Source organism: Phoca vitulina, unplaced genomic scaffold, assembly GCF_004348235.1.
Source record: "Phoca vitulina isolate PV1807 unplaced genomic scaffold, GSC_HSeal_1.0 scaffold59, whole genome shotgun sequence".
Taxonomy (NCBI): Eukaryota; Metazoa; Chordata; class Mammalia; order Carnivora; family Phocidae; genus Phoca; species Phoca vitulina.
The window spans coordinates 508,374-529,614 of NW_022589762.1; the positions used below are offsets into that span (position 1 = coordinate 508,374).

The window sequence follows — 21,241 nt, forward strand, 5'->3', positions numbered from 1 at the left end:
TCTAAGCCTACGTAGTTTCTGAATTTAAGAATTTCCATGTAAACCACTGTAGAGGAAGAATTTTTAACAACATCGTCCTTTGACCAGTTTCCTTGAAGCTAAAAAACCAAAATTTGATTTTTATATTTAATTCAATGTATGTATATTTGATGCAATAATTAATGTAAAACAGCAGAGAAAACAAAGGCAAGAACCTTGCTCTTGAGGAATTTCTCACTTAGTAGGGCAGTGCTATCCTGCAGTCCAAGTGCTAGTAAGAGTTCAGATGGGGAGATGCTGACTTCTTTTGGTGAAGGCTGCAGCAGGCAGGGAGATGACAGAGCTTCCTGGAGCATTTTAGCTATCTGAAGGATGGGTCAGGTTCCATGGTGAAAGCATGTACAAGACACGCCACCAGCAAAAGCACAGAAATAACAAAGAGGGGAATAGTAAGTCACCCAGTTTAAGGAGTGCATAGTGTACATGAAGAATAGAAGTTCAGTTGGGAAAGGGACCCTGGAAAACCTGACAGAGAGCTAAGAAATATGGACGTGATTCAATACGAAGTGGTTAGTCAGTGGAGTCTTTCAGCTCCACAATGACAGTCACAGCTCCACTTTAAAATTATGTGAGAGCAGTGGCTACAAGGAAGCCAGAAATGCAGGACTCGTCCTTCTCTCTTTAGGAAGACTCTTTACACCAAAGTAATAAAGATAAATAAAGCCAGTCTTTGTTTTCACACTTAGCAGTTTAGTTTAACAGGACCCAGCATGTGCTTGTGGCCTATTAGGTACCATGTTAGGCACTAGCATTATAAGGAAGAATGAGATGAGACTCCATTTCTGTTCTTAAAAAATTCACTGTCTAGATGTGAAGACTGACATATGAATAACTAATTTCAATAGGATACAGAAAGCTTTGACAGGTATATACACAGGATGGTAGGGGAGCCCAGAGGTTACAATGTGATCAGGAAGGCAGGAAGAGAGGCGCCTGGCTGGCTCAGTTGGTAGAGCATGCGACTCTTAATCGTGAGGTCATGAGTTCAAGCCCCATGGTGGGTGTGGAGCCTACTTTAAAAAAATAAATAAAATATTAAAAAAAAAAAAAAAGGCAGGAGGGCGCCTGGGTAGCTCAGTCATTAAGTGTCTGCCTTCAGCTCCGGTCATGATCCCAGGGTCCTGGGATCGAGCCCCGCATCGGGCTCCCTATTCAGTGGGAAGCCTGCTTCTCCCTCTCCCACTCCCCCTGCTTGTGTTCCCTCTCTCGCTGTCTCTCTCTGTCAAATAAATAAATAAAATCTTTAAAAAAATGGCAGGAAGAGAACCAATGGAGTGTAATGTTCATAAAGACCTAATGAAAGCTTTACAAAATGTCTGGATGACACTTGGACATGCTACGGAGAGTCTGAATAGGATTATGTAAAACAAATTAATTCCTATTTTATTTTGTGATTATAGCTGTTATTCTATGAAATAGAATAATTTTATTCTTCAATCAAGACCAAAAATTTTCTGTATACATTAAGACTCTAATATAAATCAATAGTCCCTCTATCAGCCCCACATAAAAGGAAACCAGAAAAACAACTGAACAAGTAACATGATCATAATGTCAATATTCTAACTGCCCCACATTTCACCTCAACCCTTGCTTCAATCTCTTGAAGAAGTCCTAGAGGTCATCAGGGATAGTCCATGGATGAATATAAGCAGAGAGACAAAAGAGTATAGTAATTAAAAATACAATATTTGTAGGAAAAAAGAACTGGTTTGAACCCCAGCTCCACAGTAAATCTGAATGCTTTGCTTAACCATTTAAACCTCAATTTCTTCATAAAAGGAAGATGACTGGCAAGGTTGTTAAAAAATTAGATACAGTATTTATAGTGCTTAGCATAGCACCTTGTACCTAGTAAGCAATCAATAAATTAGGCTGTGTTTTCATTATCATTGTTTTGGTTGCCGTTGTTTTTGTTGATGTGGTGGTGGAACAAAGAGCTACTCTAAAATACCACCTAGACTAAAAAAAAAAAAATTTTTTTTTAAAGATTTTATTTATTCATTTGAGAGAAAGAGAGACAGAGAGAGCATAAGCAGGGGGAGAGGCAGAGGGAGAGGGAGAAGCAGACTCCCCGCTGAGCTAGGAGCCCGAAGTGGGGCTCGATCCCTGGACCTGGAGATCATGACCTGAGCTGAAGGCAGACACTTGCTTAGCCATCTGAGCCACCCAGACGCCCCCCAACCAAAAAAAATTTTTTTTAAAGATTTTATTTATGTATCTGAAAGAGAGACAGAGATAGCGACAGAGAGCACAGGCGGGGGAGGGAGAGGGAGAAGCAGGCTTCCCGCTGAGCAAGACCCGGGATCAGGACCTGAGCCGAAGGCAGAGGCTTAACTGACTGCGCCACACAGGTGCCCCTAGACTATAAATTTTTAAAACTGAAAGCAATTTGAAACAATACCCTTCCCTTGGATAGAAAAGGTAATTAACAAACTTTTTCCTCCTTCCTCATCTCTTCTAAATAGAGGTATCACAAAAGTAAAATCTCTCTTTACAATAGTATACATTAAACCAATATATGGGTTATTTCTATGGGATAGAACTATAAGAAGTGTATTCTATACATTTTTTACAATGATCATGATTTAGTAAAAAAAAAACTTTCAATTTTTTTTTTTAAGAATGTACATATAAATTGGGGTCTGCTACCTCCTAGGAACTTGAGATTAGTGGATATTCAACAATCTCAACATGAGCTGTGAAATAATTTGAGTCAGATGAAGAGAATCTCCTGCATTTCTTTTGTACAGGTCTCTAAAACAAAGGGCAGGGCATACCATTAGAAATTGGTGTTCTTTTAAAAAATCTTTTATTCGTTTTTTAGTATTGATATTTACATTCATAAAATTTACATAACCTAACATTCACCATTTTTAGGGGCGCAATTCAGTGGTTTTTAGTATATTCACAATGTGTGCAAACATCACCACTCTAATTCCTGAACATTTCCATTATCTCAAAGAGCAAGCCCTTCATGTCTAGGCTCTTTCACTGCACATAATGTTTTCAAGGCTCATCCATGCTGTAGTATGTATGGGTACTTCCTTTCTTTCTATGGCTTTGCAGTATTTTGTTGTATGGCTATACCACATTTTGTTTATTAATTCATCAGCTGGTTGACATCTGGGTTGTTTCCACCTTTTGGTGATTGTGAATATCCACAAAGTTTTTGTTTGACCACCTATTTTCAATTTTTTGAGGATATAGCTAGAAGTGAAATTGCTGGGTCATATAATTCTATGTTTAATTTATTGAGGAACTGCCAAACTATTTCCCAAAGCAACGGTACCGTTTTATATTCCTCCCAGCAATGTACAAGGGTTCCAATTTCTCCACATCCTAACACCTGTTACTGTCTGTTTTATTTTTTTATTTTTTAAAGATTTTATTTATTTATTTGACAGAGAGAGACACAGCAAGAGAGGGAACACAAGCAGGGGGAGTAGGAGAGGGAGAAGCAGAGTCACCGCCGAGCAGGTAGCCCGATGAGGGGCTCGATCCCAGGACCCTGGGATCATGACCTGAGCTGAAGGCAGACGCTTAACGACTGAGCCACCCAGGCGCCCCTGTTTTATTTTTTTATTAGAACCATCCTACAGGGATGTGAAGTGATATCTTATTTTGGTCTTGATTTGTATTTCACTAATGACCAATGATACTGAACATCTTTTCATGTGCTTGGGGTCATGAGTTTGAGCCCCATGTTGGATGTAGAGACTACTAGAAAAAATTAAATAAATTTCCTGTGAAGTTGTATTTACCTACCTCTTTGCCAGAACACAATTCTTTTTTTTTTTTTTTAAGATTTTATTTATTTATTTGACAGAGAGAGACACAGCGAGAGCAGGAACACAAGCAGGGGGAGTGGGAGAGGGAGAAGCAGGCTTCCCGCGGAGCAGGGAGCCCATGCGGGGCTGGATCCCAGGATGCTGGGATCATGACCTGAGACGAAGGCAGACGCTTAACAACTGAGCCACCCAGGCGCCCCCAGAACACAATTCTAATTAGTCATGCAAATCCTCTACACTTGTTACAAAGGGATTTCTCTTTGCCAAATAATTTATATATGCAAAGGTTTATCTGTTTATTAAATCATCTCTTCAAGGAGCTCCACTGTGAAAACGAGAAATAAGGAATAATTTTACAAGGAGGGAAAAAGGTAGTAAAGTAGTAATAATATAAAGTAGCATGAAGTTCATAATTGTATTGACTTTGGTACACTTGTTTTATTTATTTGCTTTCTCAAAATCTCCAAGTGAGAAACTAAATATGGCTCAGCAGCTTTCAATCCTCTACCTTCAAGCTCTGCAAAGTAGTTAAAAAGAAGGGTAAGGAGGCCTTGCTGAAGCTTCAGTGTTAATTCATGGAAAGCAAACTACCAATGTCTTTCTGGAAATAAAATAAGTATATGTCTCTATCTCATAGAGGGGAGTAGTTTCCCTGCACTCTTGCTGAGTTTGACAAAGATCTTGGTTTTACTGAAAAATGAATTCAACTTCCCCCACCCCCCAATATGGCAACTCTTAGACACCATTACTAACTCAGAACAGAAGAGATGAATCTAAGGTAGCATCTGGCCATTAGATAAAGGCTCAGTTTGAATTTTATAAAACAGAGTAAGTAGTGCTACATTTGAAATCTATTTCTAATTGTCTCCTTCAGTTAAAAAGCAAGAGGGCAAAGTCATACAATATTTAGAATAATATATTATTTCTTCTTGGGCACATTAAATATTTTCCCAGGAAACCAAATATAAATTTTTTTTTACAAAAAGGCTGCAGTACAGGGAGGAGGTAAGGCCAATCTTTCCTTTCTTGTTTTTTTTTGTTATTTAAATTCAATTTAATTAACATATAATGCATTATTTGTTTCAGAGGTAGAATTTAGTGATTAGTTGCATATAACACCCAGTGCTCATTCCATCAAGTGCCCTCCTTAATGCCCATCACCGTTACCCCATCCTCCCACCCACCTCCCCTCCAGCAACCCTCAGTTTGTTTTCTATGGTTTAGAGTCCCTTATGGTTTGTCTCCTTCTCTGATTTTCATCTTATTTTTCCTTCCCTTCCCCAATGTTCATCTGTTTTGTCTCTTAAATTCCACATATGAGTGAAATCATATATTTGTCTTTCTCTGACTTATTTCGCTTAGCATAATACGCTCTAGTTCCATCCACATAGTTGCAAATGGCAAGATTTCATTCTTTTTGATGGCTGAGTAATATTCTAGTGTGTGTGTGTGTGTGTGTGTGTGTGTGTGTGTGTGTGTACACACCCCCCACAACTTCTTTATCCATTCATCTGTCAATGGACATCTGGATTCTTTCCATATTTTGGCTATTGTGGATATTGCTGCTATAAACATTGGGGTGCATGTGCCCCTTCAAATCACTATGTTTGTATCCTTTGCATAAATACCTAGTAGTTCAATTGCTGGGTGTTCTCTCCTTTCTATTCCTAGAGCCATTAGCCCAAATTTGTGTTAATCACAAATTAGGTGTCCCATATAAGAGGGAAGACTTATCTTGGCAAGGTTGCTCATTGTTCCCTACAAACGCTGTACTAAATCCCCAAGCCCTGTCTTCTTATTCATGTAGATAATGGTGCTAACATTTTGAGGAGCAGAAAATATTTCACAAATATAACAAAAGATGTGAGACTTTTCTTTTAAAACTGCGCATTCACACAAAGCATACACACCATTTTAGGAGAAATTTCACACTCCCTGAAACTTATCCATGGCTAAAGACTCTTCATCTGGCTCCATCTGGGTCCGGCTTAAATTCTAACCCCTCTGGACTGAATCCAATCCCCCTCTTATTTCTCCTGAACTCATAGCTCTGAGTCTAGGTTACACAAAATACCATAATTATACTTTTGTACCATACTTCTTGCTAATTTTTTCACAAGTATTAGTCATTCCCCAACTAGATTATAACACCTCAAGGGACGAAAACATGCTTTAAAAGTCTTTGCTATCCTCCTTGTAATGCCTAACATAAGCCAAGTAAATAGTGATGGTCAGCAAATGCTTAACAGGAAAACTGGTCCCATCTTTGGATACAAAAGAAGCACTGAACACCAGCTATTTTGATTTTCTCAGGCACTGATAGGTACTGTTCTTTATTCATTTCTAGATTTCTATGCATACGCAGTGTTTGTTGTCCAAGGTCACATACTGCTGGTGCTGAAGAGAATTCAAACTCCCCTCTTCTGACTCAAGTCACCCAGAATGCCCTTCTCCTCAGTTCTGCCCTTCTGAATCCTTCTCATTACCTTTAAACTCTTAAATGAGTTATCTGTTCTCTTTGCTTATAAAATATATAATAAATTGTGTGTATCTGTCTTATACCCCTACTAAGTTCTTAAGAGATTAAAGATACTTTTTTTTTTTTAAAGATTTTATTTATTTATTTGACAGAGAGACACAGCGAGAGAGGGAACACAAGCAGGGGGAGTGGGAGAGGGAGAAGCAGGCTTCCCGCCGAGCAGGGAGCCCGATGTGGGGCTCGATCCCAGGACCCTGGGACCATGACCTGAACTGAAGGCAGACGCTTAACGACTGAGCCACCCAGGCGCCCCAAAGATACGTTTTTAAACATCTTCATTGTACCGGGTTTTTTTTTTTCTCAGCCTTGTGCCAAGTGCCTTACAGAATTCCACACATATTATATTAATAGAATTATATATAATATATACTAATAGATTAATTTTTTTTTTTTTTAAGATTTTATTTATTTGAGAGAGAGACAATGAGAGACAGAGAGCATGAGAGGGAGGAGGGTCAGAGGGAGAAGCAGACTCCCTGCCGAGCAGGGAGCCCGATGTGGGACTCGATCCCGGGACTCCAGGATCATGACCTGAGCCGAAGGCAGTCGCTTAACCAACTGAGCCACCCAGGCGCCCACTAATAGATTAATATTAATTTAGGGGGAACTTAACGACAAGCTGATCCAGCTCATGGATCTGGGGTCTCTTCCACTGAGGAACATCTGTCATTTCTCTTTGTGCATGATTGCTGCCTTGGAATCGCAGAGATGGAACATGTGTCATAACCTGCTGTTCTAGACCTGCAAGCCTCTCTGAAGAGGAAACACATCTGTTAGCCAACCTTTTCTACTAAACACAGAGAAGAAAGACACCCAGTGGAGGTCTGAGCAGAACCAAACAAGTTCAGGACTGCTTTTTTCATAACCAAAACTCAGTTTAGGATATATCACAAATGGCTCAAACGCAAAAGTTTAGACATAACAAATAAAGTCTTGCTATTCAGAGTCATGGCCACTCCAAATCACCTAAGCTGGATCTCACAACTCATCCAACTAATGCCTTGGTGCTCTCCAACATAAGTCTTTCACACTTCTTCAAGATGCGACTATACTTCGTCCAAGAAGCATTTCCTGATTGAGCTCTACAACCATCATTTCCTTTCTTGGTATTCTACACTACCCACTAAAAAATTTGTACTTCACCATGGCTTTCTTGATATTTATTTTGAACAATTAAACAACTGGCTTCATTATGTTTATAGTTGTGTTTAACTAATAAGCATATAATCACCAATCTAATAAAGCTTAAGAATTTTAGAATTAAAATCTGTTTCAAAGGGTCTATAATCTAGTTGGGGAGATCAGGTAACATAGCAGCCCTCAAACTCTCCTGCCTAATTAGAGATACCTGTGAAAGTTTTAAGATTTCCTATGCTAAAGTTACAACCCATAACAATCAAATTAGAATCTTTGAAGGTGGGACCCAGGTATTAGATCTTGCTCAACAAAAATGGGTATAATGGCTGCAATCAATTTGGCTTCCTCAGTATCCTACCCAAAGCCCAAACATACTCTAGCACAATGAAAAGATGATTAAGACTACTGAGTGACTATAAGGATATTCTAAGTTTGCTGATTCTTGATGAACCACCAATAACAGAGAATGATAGTAGGCAACACGAATGAAAATAGCTACCCAGGGAACCATTTCTGTAACCTTTTTGGAAGAGTATACCTGGAGGTCCAAGAGTAAGGAAGACCCAGTCACCAAAGCCAGATCAAGAGTTAAACTCAATTTTCCTGTGAAGTTGTACTTACCTAGCTCTTTGCCAGAACACAATTCTAATTAGTCATGCAAATCCTCTAACACCTTGTTACAAAGGGATTTCTCTTTGCCATGTCATTTATAGACTCAAAAGTTTATCTGCTTATTAAATCATCTCTTCAAGGAGCTTCATTGTGAAAACAGAAATAAAGGCTCATATAAAGAATAATTTTACAAGGAGGGAAAAGTAGTGAAGAAGAGTAGTGATAGTATAAGGTAGCATGAAGTACATAATTGTCCCTTACTGACTTGACTTTAGTACACTTGTTTCATTTATTTGCTTTCTCAAAGTCTCCAAATGAGAAACTAAATATGGCTCAGCAACTTTATAATTCTCTATCTTCAAACCTTGCAAAGTAGCTAAAAAAGAAGGGTAATGAGGCACTGCTTAAGATTACATTTTTTTTCTTCATTATTGAAACCCCACATTTAAAAACTGGGTTCTTTTTGTTAAATGAAGAGGAAGAAGCTGGAAAAGAGTGTTAAGAGAATTATACCACTGAATGAACCAATCACAGTCTATGACCCCCAAGAAGCAAGTAAGACTACCCTATTTTCTCAAAGAAACTGCACGTCAGGGTTACACAAAACAGTCAAAGAACATCAGTTACTCCACTACTAGTAACTTAAAACAGTGTGTTCTTGTTAGCCTTCCATGAACATTGTCCAAGTTTCATCTAAAAAACTCAAAAAGTGCTCCTAGCCACCCTCACCTCCCAACTGAGTCATTAAGAGATAAAGAATGTAACTTCTCACGTTGTTTATTCTTAGCCTTCGAATCACATCTGCTCTCATTCCGTTCACACTCCATGCCACTTCAAGAGACGTACAGTACAACTGGATTCACAGAGCCGCTTTACAATTACAGAGCTCTTCAAACAGAAGGTTATCCAAGGGTCAGAGCGGTCTTAAGTGCTCACTGATAAGAATCCTCAACAAGTTACTTCTCTGCACTTCTAAAAACAGAAACTCTCATAGCAAGAACTGATTAAAAAAGCAAAAAGCAAAAACAAAAACAAAAGAACCATAAAACAAAAGGCAAAAATTTCAATCCCCAGAAAGGAAACCTTTGCTGCTTATTCTTTAGGGCTGTAAGCCAAAACAAATGAAATGGAAATTTCAAAAATTCGATCATGAAGAAATAAGGGAAAAGTTAACAAACTGCAATAGAATTCAGTATAAAATGACATTTTGCTTTATTTTTAACAGCTTAAAGCTAACAAGAGTTAAGAACAAACACTCTTTGTTCCCTTGCTCAAGAAGTCTGTCAAATTACAACCTTGGAATAAAATATGGCTCAGAAGTCAATTCAGATTTAATTGCTTTTTTCCTTGCTGTCATGGCCTTCCCTGCCTTACAATTTATTTCTTACTTGGAACGTGATATTTTAATAAAGATTCACCAAAAATTTCGTGCTCTTATGTAAGAAGCATTAAAGAAAAAATAGATGACCACTGAGACTTTTACTCCTCGGACCAATTCATATGAAGCAAAAATATAAAAATAGAGGCCTCTCTCTTAACAATTACCATTAAGAGTAGGCTTTCACTAAAAGATAAAGAGCTTTTTTGGATAATACTTTGGGTAAAATTTAACACATTAGGGTTGCGTGGGTGGCTCAGTTGGTTAGGTGTCTGCCTTCGGTTTGGGTCACGATCCCAGGGTCCTGGGATCGAGCCCCGCCTCGGGCTCCTTCCTTAGTGAGGAGCCTGCTTCTCCCTCTCCCTCTCCCTCTGCCGGCCGCTCCCTCTGCTTGTGCTCTCTGTAAAATGGATTAAAAAAATCTTAAAAAAAAAAAATTTAGCAGATTAGGGGGAATAAAATCTACAAGTAGTATTAGAGCCAGTCCAACAATCTAAAATCATTTTTAGCACAAAATATTTATGTTGTTGGAAATATTTTTTTAGTCCCATTGATATAAAAAACATAAAGGAGTAACTTCCAGGACTCAAAAACACAAAACTAATTTGGACCAACTATCAGAGTTTAAATATGCACAAAGAATCAGAGAACTGTATCTTTCTTTGAAAACAAAAACAAAAACTAAACCAGAGAAAGCCCAGAGAGATTAACTTGCCCCAAGGTCTCTGAGCCTGCTATGAGAACAGCTTGTCAGTAACATGCAGTAACCCCCACATACTCCTACCATGTGCCCTTCTGAAGATTTTACTGATATTAACCTATTTAAACCTCACAAGGCTATAGAGTAAGCCTTATTATTATTTCCATTTTACAGACCAGGAAACTGAATCAACTGAAGAGGATAATTGTTCAAAGTCACTGAACTGGATTTAAGCTCAGGCAGTTTACCTCCAGAGACCATGCTTTTTATCAACTACATGACATTAACTCTTGGGCTGAAGTCCCCTGATTACCATACAGATGTTTTCCCCTGAGTTTACTGCAAGAAGTAAATAGAAAAGGTTATTCTTGTTTTCTTCAAGCAAGTACACGAAGTACACGAAGATATGTGCATGAAACCTTTCCAATAAAAAGGGAGAAAAGAAACTGAAATATGGAGATAAGGGGAGTATCTTTATTTATTTATTTTTTTAAAGATTATTTATTATTTATTATTTATTTGAGAGAGAGAGAGAATGAGAGAGAACACATGAAAGGGGGGAGGGTCAGAGGGAGAAACAGACTCCCTGCTGAGCAGGGAGCCCGATGTGGGACTCGATCCCAGGACTCCAGGATCATGACCTGAGCCGAAGGCAGTCGCTTAACCAACTGAGCCACCCAGGCGCCCAAGGGGAGTATCTTTAAATAAATGTAAGAAAATATAAATGTAACTTTGGTTTTGGTGGTAGGAACAAAATAAAAACAGCTTGCAGATCATTAAAAGAACCACTTCAAAAATGTGCAGTTGCCGCTTTATTCTGCTTATATCGACTGCATTTTGCTTCCTTTTTTTGGGTTCACATCAGTTACAAATTATTCTGCCACTTCAAGCAGTATTTTACCTTCAGGGTCATAGCTGCTGACAAATTGAGCTCCTTACAGACTTAACTTTTCCATCTGAAGATGCTTTGGCAGAACTCCAAAGACATATTCCCTGGTAAACTCATCTAGGGACTAACCTGCCCTAAGATGTACCAACAAACCGTTACGGTTACTTCTTGGCCTTTATACAATATCTATCTCTCAAGTATTCCCCTTAAAAAATAGAAACAGATAATTACTCTTCTACATTCAGTCAAGCAGGATACCATATGTCTCTCAGATCACTATTAACCTAAAATGAGAAAATGCAAAGTGGGAAAGATATTCCAGAGAAATAATTTTCCATCTATTATGATGACCAAGACCCACAAAAAATGTATTTTGGAACACAGTGCAATGAATACTCACACCTGCATATAAAACACATGGACTTCATGAAACAGTACTTACCCTCATTACACTAAAATTATTTCAATCACAAAACCCACTTAGTGATTTTTAGATCACAAACTATGTGTCACCTCCCGGAGTATAAAAACTCTGCTCTTACCTAAAAGTTCCCAAAAGACAGTCTTCAAATATTCTTGATTACAAACAAAAACACTTTTTGTGGCTTTCTATTCTTAAAATGGAAATGAGAAGCTTTAAGTCAAAAAGAAAAAAGGCAAAAATTAATTTTATTCAAACTACTTAAATATTAAATATTGGGGCGCCTAGGTGGCTCAGTCATTAAGCGTCTGCCTTTGGCTCAGGTCATGATCCCGGGGTCCTGGGATCGAGCCCCGCATCGGGCTCCCTGCTCAGCAGGAAGCCTGCTTCTCCCTCCGCCACTCCCCCTGCTTGTGTTCCCTTTCTCGCTGTGTCTCTCTGTCAAATAAATAAATAAAATCTTTAAAAAAATATATTAAATATTATAGTAGACATCAGATGACATTTTCACCAATAAGCTTTTATGTAATTCAAAACTAAATCTTTCATAGTAAGTATATAGTTTAGTACATGACATAGAAAATAAAAGAGAAGCCTTACCACGGTGGACTTGTACTGCCCTTTTCAGGAGACAGACTTACTTCTAATGTAGCAACACAATCCCAGGAAATGAAAGACAGTGAGAAAGAAGAGGGAGGGAACAAGGATGAGTCAGGAAGAATCATAATATGCCAACTAGTCTGTGCCCTAAGTGCGCTGCAGGGCATTGAAAAGTCAGAATCAAAACGCAAAGGAATCTTCAGACTCAGGGAGAGGAAAAAAATACACACTCTTAAAGACATATCTGAAAACCTGACATTTGTAAAAATGTAGCATTTTCACAAAACACTTTTATATCATTATTTCTGTGAGACAGAGAGCTATTCTTCCCATTTTGTAATTGATAAAACTGAGGCTCAGAGAAGTTAAATGAATTTCCCCCCAAACACAAGACTAATATTTGGCAGAGCTGGAGGCCACAAATTAATCCTGTGGATTTCCAGTCTTTATTAACTCGCCACTCTCTGGCAGGGTTAAAAAATAAAGTAAAAAGAGAAAGGGGCGCCTGGGTGGCTCAGTCGTTAAGCGTCTGCCTTCGGCTCGGGTCATGATCCCAGGGTCCTGGGATCGAGCCCCGCATCGGGCTCCTTGCTCCGCGGGGAGCCTGCTTCTCCCTCTCCCACTCCCCCTGCTTGTGTTCCCTCTCTCGCTGTGTCTCTCTCTGTCAAATAAATAAAATCTTTAAAAAAAGATAAATAAATAAAGTAAAAAGAGAAAGAAACCAAAAGCCCTATCTTGTAATTCTAATGCCACATAAACAAAAATAAAAAATTATAATCTGGGGCACCTGGGTGGCCCAGTCATTAAGCATCTGCCTTTGGCTCAGGTCATGATCCCAGGGTCCTAGGATCGAGCCCCATGTCAGGCTCCCTGCTCAGCGGGGAGCCTGCTTCTCCCTCTCCCACTCCCCCTGCTTGTGTTCCCTCTCTCGCTGTGCCTCTCTCTGTCAAATAAATAAATAAAATCTTAAAAAAAAAAAGAAGATTGAAAATGTCTATGACAATATTGAAAGAATGCAAAGACAAGCCACAGACTGGGAGAAAACAATTTCAAAAGACACACACCTAATAAAGAATTATTATCCAAAATATACAAAGAACTCTTAAATAAGAAAGCAATCAATCTGATATTTAAAATGGGCCAAACACCTTAACAGATACCTCACCAAAAAGATGTACAGATGGCAAATTAGCATATGAAAAGATGCTCCACATCATATGTCATCAGGGAAATGCAAATTAAAACAAGATACCACTACACATCTAGTAAAATAGCCAAAGTCTAACACCAACACCACCAAATGCTGGTGAGTCTATGGAGCGAAAGGAACTCTCATTCATTGCCAGGGGGGATGCAAAATGGTACAGCCACTTTGGAGGACAGCTTGGCAGTTTCTTACAAAACTAAACATACTCTTACCAGACTGCACTCCTTGGTTTTTACACAAAGAAGTTTAAAGCTCAAGTCCACACAAAAACCTGCACATGGATGATTGTATCAGCTTTATTCCTAATTGTCAAAACTTGGAAGCAACTGAGATCTCCTTCACTAGGTGAATGGGTAAATAAACGGTGGTACATCCAGACAAAGGAGTGCTAAAAATTCAGTGCTAAAAAGAGATGAGCTATCAAGCCATAAAAAGACATAGAGGAAACTTAAATGCATATTACTAAGTGAAAGAAGCCAATCTGAAAAGGCTATATATCACATGGTCCCGACTATATGACATTCTGGAAAAGGAAAAACTATGGAGACAGTAAAAAGATCAGTGGTTGCCAGAGGTGAGGCAGGAGGGAGAGTCAAACAAGTGGAACACAGGATTTTTAGAAAAGTGAAACTACTCTGTGTAATACTATAGTGGTGGATATATGTCATCATGAGTTTGTCCAAATTGCAGAATATACACCAACAGTAAACTGTAACGTAAACTATGGTCTTAGGCTGACAATGATGTGTCCACAGAGGTTCATCAGTTGTAACAAATGTACCGCTCTGATGGGAGATGTTGATGACAGGGAAGGCTATGCATGTGTGCAGGCAGGTAGTATATGAGAAATCTCTGTACCTTCCCGCAATATTTCTGTGAACCTACAACTGCTCTACAGTCTATTAAAAAAAATCCACACCAGTCATGTTACTTAGAAGCCTCAATAAAGTGCTCTTCTCAATACCAGTACAATGGAAAAATCATCTCAAATATAATAAGACAAAAATGATCACAAAACATAAATCATAGAAAAAACAAAACTATCTGCCGAAATCCAAAAGGCATTTATCCCAGCCATTTCTTTTTATAATTTAAAGAACAAAATATTATTTTCCTCTCTGCAGATCTATATGCCCAAACCCTTCATCCAACAGATTATAGCTGCCATCACCTCCTCCCTTCCTGTAGGTTTTCAAAATTAGTTCCACTTTGACAGCTAGACAGTTTGTTTTACCCTGATGTTGTGTTCAAGTGGCTGAAGACAAACACATTACCCATAGAAATCATACTATAGACTTTATATAACAGACATGCAACATCATGTAGCCAAATCATTCTCCTCTAGAAGAATGACCATAATGGTATTAAGACCTGTCAATGTAATGTTTAACACAGAGTACCTTAAAGATGATTCATGCTGACACTTTGTATCAGAGGATACATTTTCACCAATTAGTCAAAAAAGCAATCTCTTGGTTTTAAACACACGAAAAACAGAGTGCTTAGACCTAACAATGTGAAATACAGATTGGGCATTCAAATTTAGAGATTAAAAACACATTAAAAAATTTAAATATCAACAAACTAGTTATTCATATTATTGCTCTTTTCTTTAGAACACACATTTCAGTTGAATAAATGAGCTACTTTCTCTGTAACAAATTATAATAACCAAAAAACTTTGATGTACTGTATCATAATAAAACTGAAAATTGAGAAGGGAATGAATTATATTCCCTGTATTATAATTCTTCCCTTGTTGTAAAGCACCATGTAGGTGAGGAAGATTCCTGGGTGGAGCTACCATGAACAGCAGCAACGGCAATGATAATGGCAATGAGGAAAATGGGGGGCTGGCTCATGTATCTTCCTCAACCCTCTATCTACACTGGAGACATGGAAGAGATTCTTTTGAGAGCACATGAATCAGGACAGAGTAGTTCAAGGGGAAGTCCTTACTGTGACAGTCCTTCCCCACAAAAAGATGGGCAGATTATATGTTTAATGTAGAAATGCACAGCAGCAGAGATCATAGCTCTCAGTCAGAAGTTAGAAAAGCTGATGCTTTGAAGCAAAGTATAGACTGTATGTATGACTGGTCCAGCAGGCCTGAAACCATTCCTCCAGGGAGTTCCACTTCAGTTTCCACTCCGTTTCTGGGAGCATGAGGAAAAGTGAAACCAGAAAGAAAGGGGGTATTTTTTTTTTTTTTTTTTTTCAGACTCTCTTCATTCCATCTCTCTTCCTTTCTCATGCTTTGGCTTTGGATCTAGGCATCTATATTGAAAATGACTGAGCGTACCTTCTGCCAGCACCTACTGAGGGAAAGAAAAGCTCCTTGAAAAGTATGAGACATATGAAGTGGTATATTATCACAGCAGTTCACTTGAACTTGAGACCACTGTAAGCATGACCCAACTTACCACCCTATTTTTGCATATCCAAGTTCCAGTAACTCTCAAATCCAGTATTTTATTCAAACTCTGTTGAGGCATTTTACTAACCTCATTCCCTCTTTGGCCTGTAAGTTTAGAATTTCCTAGCAGTTGACTGTTATTTAGAAATTTGCAAGGGCTTCCTTCTTTTCCCACAAATGCCACCAACAGATTATAATTTTGGCAACAATGCTATTGTCTCCTTTTAGTGTCACCAGACATAGAACTGCAACATTCATGGTAGAAATTTTACTTTTACAATATAACTACCACTTCTTTCTTAAGATGAAATCAGGGGCACCTTGGAGGCTCAGTCGGCAAGGTTCAGTCGGTAAGGCATCCAACTCTTGATTTCGGCTCAGGTCATGATGTCGGGGTCATGGGATCCAGCTCTTCAGGCTCTGAGCTCAGTGCAGAGTCTGCTTGAGATTGTCTCCCTCTCCCACTGCCCCTCCCCCTGCTTGTGCTCTCTCTCTCTCAAAAAAAAATATAAATCTTAAATAACAAGGGACGCCTGGGTGGCTCATTCATTTAAGCCTCTGACTTGATTTCAGTTCAGGTCATGATCACAGGGTCATGAGATTGAGCCCCACATGGGGCTCCATGCTGGGCGTGGAGCCTGCTTGGGATTCTCTCTCTCCCTCTTCCTTTGTCCCTCCCCCACGCTCCCTGTCTCTAAAAAAATAATAATAAATAAATAAATAAAATCAGGTTAGCAAATGATACAGAAGCTTTGTTATTTTGTTTTGTTTTTCAAGACAAAGGAAAGCTTCCCTAAGTTTGAATTTATAGTTATTAAAAAAAAGAAAAGAGGGGCACCTTGCTGGCTCAGTCAGTAGAGCATATGAGTCCTTTTTTAAAAAGATCTTAGGGGGCACCTGGGTGGCTCAGTCATTAAACGTCTGCCTTCGGCTCAGGTCATGATCCCAGGGTCCTGGGATCGAGCCCCACATCGGGCTCCCTGCTCGGCAGGAAGCCTGCTTCTTCCTCTCCCACTCCCCCTGCTTGTGTTGCTGCTCTCGCTGTGTCTCTGTCAAATAAATAAATAAAATCTTTAAAAAAATATAAATAAATAAAAAGATCTTATTTGGGGCACTTGGGTGGCTCAGTCGTTAGGCGTCTGCCTTCGGCTCAGTTCATGATCCCGGGGTCCTGGGATTGAGCCCCGCATCGGGCTCCCTGCTCGGCAGGAAGCCTGCTTCTCCCTCTCCCACTCCCCCTGCTTGTGTTCCCTCTCTCGCTGTGTCTCTCTCTGTCAAATAAATAAATAAATACATAAATAAATAAAATAAAATAAAAAGATCTTATTTATTTGAGAGAGAGAGATCACCAGCAGGGGAAGGGTAGAGGGAGAAGCAGACTCCCCACTGAGCAGGGAGCCCAACGTGGGACTTGATCCCAGGATCCTGAAATCATGACCTGAGCCAAACGCAGACCGTTAACTGACTGAGCCACACAGGCACCCTGAGCATATGACTCTTGATGTTGGTGTCGTGAGTTCAAGCCCTACATTGGGCCTAGAGCTTACTCAAAAAAACAAAAACAAAAACACAAGACACACATACGCACATATATCCTGGGCAATAAAAAACTATTTTAAACCAAAAACTAACTAAATAAGAAGAAATTAAGAAATAACAATAAAAATGAAAAGGAAGATACAACTTCATACACTATAAAGTTTAAAAGAGAGGATTTTTTTTTTTTTTAAGAAAGACAGAATGGGGGCGCCTGGGTGGCTCAGTTGGTTAAGCATCTGCCTTCGGCTCAGGTCATGATCCCAGGGTCCTGGGATTGAGTCCCACATCGGGCTCCCTGCTCAGTGGGGAGCCTGCTTCTCCCTCTCCCACCACCCCTTCCCCTGCTTGTGCTCTTTATCTCTTTCTCTCTCTCAAATAAATAAATAAATCTAAAAAGAAGGAAGGAAGGAAGGAAGGAAGGAAGGAAGGAAGAAATAAAAAGGAAAAAAGAAAGAAAAAAAAAGAAAGAGACAGACAGACTATCACATGCAGTGCCTCATTTGGACATTTGCCTACTCTACATTCTTCTATAAATGGACCTTGAGTGCCTGTTTTGAGGTTCTAACAGGGGAGTCAAGCTCCTATACCCTTGATGGAAGAACAGTCCTCCTCTATTGGGGAAGGTCGTCTTCTTCAACCAAGCGCACAGCCTCAGGAGGGACACACGTGGAGGGTGAAAGAGGAAGGGACACCCACCTAGCCAGCCAGATCAGTCAAATCAAACCTGGCAATCAGTGGGGTGACAGCTGTCACAGCCAGATCACCCTCACATCCAAAAGAGAGGATATTTTTGAGACATTTAGAAATTTGAATGCTAATAGGATATTTGAGGATATGAAGAAATCATTTTTAAATTTTTGATGTGATAATGGTAGTGTGATTAAAAACAAAGAAAACCAGGGCGCCTGGGTGGCTCAGTCGGTTAAGCGTCTGCCTTCAGCTCAGGTCATGATCCCAGGGTCCTGGGATCAAGCCCCACGTCAGGCTCCCCGCTCGGTGGGGAACCTGCTTCTCCCTCTCCCTCTGCCTGCTGCTCTGCCTGCTTGTGCTCTCTCTCTCTCTCTCTCTCTGTCAAATAAATTAATAAAATCTTTAAAAATAAATAAATAAATAAATAAAATAAAGAAAACAAGGATGCCTGCGTGGCTCAGTCAGTTAAGCGTGTGCCTTCGGCTCAGGTCATGATCCCAGGGTCCTGGGATTGAGACCCACATCTGGTTCCTTGCTCAGGGGGGAGCCTGCTTCTCCCTCTGCCTGCCACTCCCCCTGCTTGTGCTCTCTCTCTCTCTGTGAAATAAATAAAATCTTTTTAAAAATGTTTAAATATAAATAAATAAAAATAAAACCTTTATTTTTTAGAGATACATACTGAAAAAACAATTTTGTTTTTAACTTTTAAGTAGGCTCCATGCTCAGTATGGAGGCCAATGTGGGGCCTAAACCCACAACCCTGAGATCAACACCCAAGCCCAGATCGAATCAGATGCTCAACCAACTGAGCCACCCAGGCGCCCCTGAAAAATTTTTTAAATTCCAGTATACTGAACATACAGTGTTATATTAGTTTAAGGTGTACAATATAGTGATTCAATTTTATATAGTACTCAGTGCTCATAAGTGTACTCTTAATCCTCTTCACCTATTTCACCCATCCCCCCACCCACCACCCAACATACTAAAATTTTTTTAAAGATTTTATTTATTTATTTGAAAGAGAGAGAGAGAAAGAGCAAGAGTGAGCATGAGCAGGGGGAGCCCAATGTGGGACTTGATCCCAGGACCCTGGGATCATGACCTGAGCCAAAGACAGATGCCCAACCTACTGAGCCACCCAGGAGCCCCCATACTGAAATTTTTCTAGATAAAATCATATAATGCCTGGATTTTGCTTTAAAATAGTATTAAGGGACATGACTAGGGTGTGAATAAAGCATAATTGGCAATGAATTAGTGACTGTTAGGGCTGAGTGATGGGAGTCATTATACTATCTTACCTATTTTCATATATGTTCAAAATTCTCCAAAACAAAATGTTTAAAAGTAAATAGTATCAGAGAATTAAGATAGAAAAATCCATTGCACTCTCCTCCAAAAGAATAAAAATAAAAGGGTATAATGAATAGGTCTACACCAACAATTCAGAAAATTTAGGGATAATATCCAGGAAAATTATCAAGAGTTGACAAGAAAGGGGTGCCTGGGTAGCTCAGTCAGTTAAGTGTCCAACTCTTGATTTCAGCTCAGGTCTCAAACTCAGGGTCGTGAGCTCAAGCCCCATGTTGGGCTCCACGCTGGACATGGAGCCTTCTTAAAAATAAAAGTAGGGGCGCCTGGGTGGCTCAGTCGGTTAAGCGGCTGCCTTCGGCTCAGATCATGATCCCAGGGTCTGGGATCGAGCCCCGCATCGGGCTCCCTGCTCGGTGGAGAGCCTGCTTCTCCCTCTCCCTCTGTCTGCCGCTCTGCCTGCTTGTGCTCTCTCTCTCTGTTAAATAAATAAATAAAAATCTTTTAAAAATATAAATAAATAAATAAATAAATAAATAAAATTAAAAAAAAAAGTTGGGGCGCCTGGGTGGCTCAGTCGTTAAGTGTCTGCCTTCGGCTCAGGTCATAATCCCAGGGTCCTGGGATCAAGCCCCACATCAGGCTCCCTGCTCAGCGGGAAGCCTGCTTCTCCCTCTTCCACTCCCCCTCCTTGTGCTCCTCTCTTGCGGCCTCTCTCTCTGTCAAATAAATAAATAAAAATCTTAAAAAAAAAAAAAAGTTGACAGGAAAAACCAGAAAACTTCCCTCAAAACACCAGGTGATTTTACATGCATGTTATAGGAAGCAAGGCACAATAATTTAAACCTCATATAAACTATTCCAGAGTATAGAAAAAAGGAAACACTCTTCCCAACTCTGGATTCTTTTATGAAGCCAACATACCCTTAAAACTGAAACCAAACAAGAAAAATTACAGTCCAACCTCACTCATTGAGAATGATACAACTAAATGGTGAAATAATTAAAAGCACTCATTTTAACATCAGGAAAAAGACAAGGATGTCTTCTAACACCAATTCCATTAATAGTGTACTGAAAGATCCTGATTTTTTTTTTCAGTTTTTAAAGTTAAAAAGATAGAGTTATTAAGGAACAATTTTATCATTATTCACAGACCGTATAATTTTCTACGTAGAAAACCCAAAGGGGGGCGCCTGAATGGCTCAGTCAGTTGAGCAACCAACTCTTGGTTTCGTCTCAGGTCATGATCTCATGGGTCATGAAATCGAGCCCTGTGTCAGGCTCAGCACTCAGGGGGGAGTCTCCTGGAAGATTCTCTCCCTCTGCCCCGCCCCCCACTCACATGCTCAAACAAATAAAAATAATTGAAAAAAACTTTAAAAAGGTGGGGGGGGCACCTGGGTGGCTCAGTCGGTTAAGCGTCCAACTCTTGGTTTTGGCTCAGGTCATGATCTCATGGGTTGTGAGATTAAGCCACGAGTCGGGCCCACAGTTGGTGTGGAGTCTGCTTGAGATTCTGTCTCTGCGACCCACCCTCCCCCGGGGTCACGCACGTTCTCTCTCTCTCAAATAAATAAATTAGTGAATAAAATCTTTAAAAAATAATAATTAAAAAGAAAAAAACCAACAAATCCAGAGATAAATAATCAGGATAATAAGAGAGTTTAACAAATTTGCTGGCTATGAAATCAATACAGAAAAGTCAATTTGGTAAGAGTAGCATAGTTGTGTAAGATGTTAACACTAGGGAAAACTGGGTGAACAATATGCAGGAATACTTTATAACATTTTTGTAAATCTAAACTTATTACGAAATAATCTTATTTTAATAAATGATTTTAAAAATTAATAAGTCTGACAATATTAAGTATTGGGGAAGATGAAGAGCAACAAAAATTTTTATATATTGCTGACAGAATATAAGTTGGAAAACCACTTTGGAAAACACTTTGGTATTATCTTGTAA

General features: G+C 39.4%; 1 protein-coding gene and 1 pseudogene across 3 annotated transcripts in view; one reads left to right on the top strand and one right to left on the bottom strand.

Annotated features, from left to right (window-relative positions):
* BCL2L13 (BCL2 like 13) overlaps window positions 1–21,241 on the bottom strand; it is an 89,509-nt gene that overhangs the window by 7,202 nt on the left and 61,066 nt on the right. The window lies entirely within an intron of this gene.
* Window positions 13,829–16,147, top strand: LOC116623553 (annotated as a pseudogene).